Raw genomic sequence first — 6,000 nt, forward strand, 5'->3', positions numbered from 1 at the left:
GTACATACTTTTATCATGTATATACATATTTAATGATCAATGAAATAGAGCCTGTCTCTAGAACCCGGAGTTTGTCATTTCATCTCAAAAATTGTGTATTGAGCCATTATTCTTTGATCGTTGTTCACTTGGGGGATTCCAACTCATCTTGTTTAGCTACTAACATCCCTCTTGACCCGGCATACGCCACTATAAATAATTGGTTAAACCTGCCTCTTAGCTTGATGCTACTCCGAAAAGGTGACCTGGTTGTACTCTTGACAAGTCAATCACACTGATGGCTATCATGGACTGTGTTGACCCTGAACTTCTCAAAGTTAAAACACCGGTTTAAGTCACATGAGAGCCGGCTTTTCGAAAACTAGGATAAACCAAAAGAGGCTACAAGGCTTGCTTCACAGAAGCAAATCTCAGACTCGAGCCTCGAAAGTCAGTCTTTTATGTCGTGCCTCGAAAGCAGGCTCTTTTACTTTCAGTTCTTTTTTATATCATGTTATATGTTATTCATTCTATATACATATGGATCTATGCATATTCTTTTGCAGTAAAGGTTTTCATAAATAAAATCTCGGGTCACAAACCTGACCGGGTCATGGGAAATTGAACTTGTGCTTTGTCTAAAGAACTGTGACACTTAACAATTTCTGTACATATATTTTGCCGGGTTGCACCGCAACCACGACCAAAGACTCACTCAAAACATAAAGTGCATACCACCGGGTTGAGCAACAACTGTGATTGACATATATTTCAAAAGATTGCCATTGGCTCAACGGTGAAGTATTCAATGCACGATGGCATTGCAACAACATGGGAGTTTTTCTCACACCCAAAAATTACAAAGCCACATCCAGGCTATTTTCACCATGTTTTTCAACGCAACCATCACAATTGAAGAAGCTCACTATTGTAAGCCGATGGTGGAGCCCTCCGGGTTGACGTTGACTTGATCTCCCTCTGCACTAGTTGAAGCCGAGTCAGCATGTGTCGACTCTTCCGGCATTTCAGGGGCCGCCTGTTCTGCTCCTTAAGTCTGGGGGTCATCTGCCACCCACTGAATTGAAGACAGAGCTTCAAACACCATGTCTTCCTTGATCAAAGTCGGAGTGCCGACGTCGGATGCAAAAGATTACTTACATGGAGGAATCAGCTCGACGGGTTATGGCTTGGGCAGATCTCTGCGTTTCTCGGCTTTAGAATAGCCGGCTTGAAATTTGGTTAGATCCAATGTTTCTGCAATCGTCGTTGCTGACTCGGGTCTCCTTCACACAGCATAGATAGTCCTTTTCAGTAAAAAGTGAGTTATCTACGTTGAATTATGGGAACCCATCAGCTAGAAGAGTCGGTTCCATCTCCGGGTGATAAGCCTTCGCACGCGCCAGTGAGCACATAGCCCCTTGTCGGCAAGCCTCCTTCTTCAACTCCTGGATCCATTCTGGAACAGTGGATAATTCCCTGATCATATCCATAATGTGGCGAGGTGGCTCCTTGGTGTTGTTGATTGACATTACACACTTAGCACCACCCACATATAGCTGTTCCAGAAATTTATAAACGGCCTTCAGCTTCACAGGAGGGAGTTCCAACACATTATGATGTTTTTTGCCTGTTGACACAACAATACAAATAAGAAACCCGGTTCAGATATCAACCTGGAACTATTTGGCGACTTACAGTTGTGAAGAAAGTTATCCTTACCAAAGATGGATATGCACATGTCAGTAATGTGACCCTTAAGTCTCTGCAGTTCTTGGGTCACCGGCTGGAGTTTCAACTCGGCCTCCTCTGTGCGTTTCAATAAGGCGGCCTTTTTCTTGCTCAAAGTCAGCCTTGGTTTTTCTATGTGTCTGTGACAGAAGAACGGACCTTTGGAAATCTGAAGACAAGCTTTCTGCCTCTTCTCGAAGCTTCATTTCTTCCTGGTCTTTCTATAAGCCGGCCTCCCGTGACTCGGTTTTGTTCGGCATATCCTGCACATACAGACTAACAAAAGCAGGCACGTTATTGGCAGTTCCAAGTCCCCGCAGGCGCAGGACCCTGGCCTTGGGGGCTACACTATTCAAGTTTTGAATCCTATGACGAAAAAAGTCCCGAGCCGCCAGCGGCGATCGGCCCGGCACTTGGGGGCTACATTATTCAAATTTATGAAGTCCCGAGCCGTCGCTGGCGTTCAACACGGTACTTCGGTGCTACATCAGTCAAATCTGGCCTCTTTTGTCAAGTACCATGTAGCTACAAGTACTCAACATGGCACTTGGGGGATAGTGCATTCTCATTTTTGAATAAGCATACCTTTGAAGACCCGGCTCATCATATGTTGCTAAGCCGGGCCTTGGGGGCTACCTATTGCTCCTATTACATTTAACAAGTTTTGTTTTACAAAGAACCAGCTCATTATTACCTAATAACCCGACCCTTGGGGGCTACATGTGAGTACAACCTAAGTGATGATTTCCAAAACAGGTCAAGGGTACCAACCCAGATTTTATTCAGAGCTTTTACCCAAGCAAGTATTAAGCATATCACTACTTTCTCTACTTAAGACTTGGAGGCTACACATATATACATACATGGATGAAGGAAGCAACAAGACATACCTCATACTTTCTCTTCAACGTGTTGGCCATAGCAATTTCAGTATCTTGGCTCTCAGATAGCCGGGTCAAGAATCCATGATGCAGAGAGGTCACATCAAAATTTTCAAGTGATTGAAGACTAGCTTTTCCCTTCTCCTTACTTGGCAAATAATTCTTTGATATGATTTTAGCCAAGGTCATTGAAGTTTCAGGAGCTGGGTCGCAGTGTTCACTAGTAACAACCATGTTATCCCGGGCCTTGGTTTCCGGATCAACACCGGCTGAGTTATCCTTCGAATCTTCTTTATTTTCCTCCACAATAGGAGGTGTGGAAGCGCGGACAGGGCTTGCCGGGTTGTCCTGGTGAGACAGCTCTTCTTCACTAGCCGGGTTGACCTGAATCTCCAGGTTGCCTGTTGCAACGTCATGAGAAGGGATTTCCTCCTCAGTTCCTGTCATGGCAGCAGAGGACTCGCCAGTTTTGTTTTTGACAAAAACCTTAGCCCTTAATTTATATAAAAGCGGGTCCGCAAAGTAGGAAATGAGATGTTAAATAGCATAATTTTCTTGATTACTTACCCACGATTGATATTAAAAGGCGACACTTGGTTGGAGCAAGATTCATCAGAAGACAGTGAAGTCGTATGGTAATCCGGGTCAGAATGACTCAACGGTATCTTGATTTGACCCGCCCTCGGGCAAGATGTCACCGGGTTGGGATTCTCTTGAGTCCTAACATGGTGCGGAGAAGGCTGGTATGATAGACCATCTAACAACTCGCCAGAACTGGCCCGGGTCTTCCTTTTCAAGCCGGCCTCGTGTTGCGTTTTCTTCAAAGATAAGTGTATATCTAAGTAAGCTTTTGGGTGCGAAAATGGTACCTTACGGACTGCATTCCGGGTTCTTCTTTGCCCAAGTGTTTCCAAGTCAGAAGAAGAGAGGTTTACCTCAGTCTCCTTGGCTCGACTGGTCCCAGTATTTTCCTGTGACGTGGTGGCGTTAGCAAGTTCATTAAAGAGGCGGCCAAGAGAGTCAAGATCTTCTAGCTCAATTTCCTCTTCTTCTTCCGGTTCTTCATCCCAAGGTGGACTAGGATTTTGAGGTCCAGTTTTCCACCACTCAGAATTCTCATGCACGAAGCAACAAGCTGACATATTAAGCAGAGCGAAAAAGCAAATTTATATAAAACAATATGAATGAAAAATCAAAAGGCGACTTACTGGATGTGCCAGGTTGCGTGCAAAGAAGAGGGCCAAGCCTACAAGGCCGATTTTGCCTCGGCTCTCGCATAGAAGCTTCTTGGTGGATTTTATGAGCTCAGATGTTGTCAAGTCAACCTGGCCGAAGCGCAGAGGGTCTTTCAACTCATCGATATATTCATGCATAAGACAGCCCCTTAGGCTAAGGGGTTGGATTCACCAGTTCATCCAACACCTGGTCAAGTCGACTCCAGTGAGGCCGTGAGCTATTAAAGCATTTATTTTAAGTATAAGGGTTCCAATGTCTCCCTTTCTAGTTTGGAGGCGAAACCTGGAAAGATCGTCGAAGCGTCAAGCCGGTCTAGTCTATAACCCGACAAAGGATGATGCCGTGCTGGTGAAGTATCCTTGCAATAAAACCGGGCATGTGCCATCCTTTCGAGTGGCTCGCCAGTGATACGTTGGGAAAGGTCGAGCTTTTCCTTCTTTGGATGGTTGCTCCTCCAAGTTCTATGCTCGGTCCTCCCTTGTGCTCTGTTTGATGGTTGAGATAGAAAAAATGTTGGAAGAAACTAACAAACGGCTCAATCTGGAGATATACTTCACAGAACACTTGAAATTGGCTTAAATTCAAAACTGAGTTGGGTCCAAGATCTTGAGGCCTGATGTTGAAGTGATGAAGTACATTGCGGAAGAACTTTGAACCCGGAGGAGAAAAGCCCTTGTCTAGGTGGTCGGCGAATATGACGACCTCATTCTCACCAGGTAGTGGATGGATCTCCTCATCGGGTGCGCGCCATTCTATTTCGGCTTGGGATGGGAGCAACCCGGTGTTCACCAAGTTGTCCAGCATAAGTGGGGACATGCTGGATTTAGCCCAGTTGACAGCTTTGTTGGTCTTGGGAGCCATGAGTTCAGTTGCAAATAAAGCTCAACTACAAGGTATGAAAAACAAGTATAAGCCGGCTATGATATATGGAGCAAGCATCAAGGGATGAGTAAGAGCTCTTCAGAGGTATAAGACGATAAAATAACCTTGATGTCCGTGAGATGGCAGTTGCAAATCAAATTACGAGCGGCTATGAACGCCCGAGTAGCGATTATTAAATGAGCAAAGGTCTAAGGAATATGAAGAAACTTCTATGGATTACTACGATTTGAGAGCTGACAATGGTGTAAATGGACAAAAAATACCAGTGTAATTCACAATTTGACAAGTGGTGAAGCCAAGTCCAGGTCAAAGCAATCGAAAACAGAAAATGTTCAGATTTGGTTACAACTATAGATCTGGAAAATATTTGAAAAAGAAAAGAAAAACCTAGGTATGGTGGAGCTGCTAGGTGAAGAAACGGCAATGGAGTCCACTTGGTGCAACAAGAGGGATCTAAAACGTGATCAATTTAGTAGCGGAGGCAGTCAGATATCCCACAAGCAATAGGTCGTGGATAGGATCGATCTACATAAACATTTTTGGAAGAGCTTAGACAAACTAGTGATGAACTGCAATGGTAAAGTGGCACGGATATTAAGTGTGACACTTATCTGGAAAGAAGGATTTGAGGATGTCAAAGGTCGCGAGCGCGGCCGCGGCGTTTCCGATGAGTGCCGGCAACGGCGCAGGCGTTGGTGTTGTTGCTGACTCGAACGACAGCGAGCTCGAAGCGGCGCTGCTCGTTAGGGCGGAAGAAGAAGAGCAAGGAACAGAGAAGGTAGAAGAATGAGCTCAGGGGTCTGCCGCATTATTTATAAAGGAAGGGGAGCCCGAAACGGTAGGGGCAAAATCCTAGGAGGCGCAATAAATTTTGGCTAAAAAGGTTCCTCGAACAAGACAAAATATATTTACCCAAAGATCCGTATGACGTCATGCATGGAAATCGGAAGACCGGTATGATGATGTCATAACATGGGACGGTAGAAAATAAGCCAAGTACGAAGTCGCGCAAGCCGGCAAATGGATTTACCCGGCTGTAAGGCTCATGAAGGAAGGATGAAAGATGCCAGACCCAGCTTAATCTTTTACAGTTAGTTTTTGTCTTATTTTCAGGATGGAACTTAACCTGGATAAATCCAAGTTAAACTGGGGGCTAATGTTGGGGGTATTCCCCACGATCAAGACCCGGCAGGAATCTTGACCCGGGCAGAAGCATAGAAGCTCTATGGGTCTGTACTTTTCCCGGATCATAGAGGAAACAAGAGGGCGTGAAGGTCCAGAAGGACGTTTGCCA

General features: G+C 45.1%; 1 long non-coding RNA gene across 4 annotated transcripts; it reads right to left on the reverse strand.

Moving 5' to 3' along the window:
• Nucleotides 1-593: 593 nt before the first annotated feature.
• LOC123097712 (uncharacterized) lies at nucleotides 594-5,455 on the reverse strand. Of its 4 annotated transcripts, none has more exons than XR_006447416.1 (7): nucleotides 4,538-5,454; nucleotides 4,107-4,309; nucleotides 3,797-4,010; nucleotides 3,524-3,703; nucleotides 2,598-3,406; nucleotides 1,699-1,983; nucleotides 594-1,606 (listed from the first exon to the last, which is right to left on the reverse strand). It is a non-coding gene; the product is annotated as an uncharacterized lncRNA (long non-coding RNA). The 4 variants fall into 4 exon arrangements; XR_006447415.1 differs by having other exon boundaries at nucleotides 3,524-3,723; XR_006447414.1 differs by having other exon boundaries at nucleotides 2,598-3,028; nucleotides 3,156-3,406; nucleotides 3,524-4,010.
• Between the last annotated feature and the right edge of the window lie 545 nt (nucleotides 5,456-6,000).

The sequence above is a fragment of the Triticum aestivum genome, chromosome 4D, assembly GCF_018294505.1.
Source record: "Triticum aestivum cultivar Chinese Spring chromosome 4D, IWGSC CS RefSeq v2.1, whole genome shotgun sequence".
NCBI lineage: Eukaryota > Viridiplantae > Streptophyta > Magnoliopsida > Poales > Poaceae > Triticum > Triticum aestivum.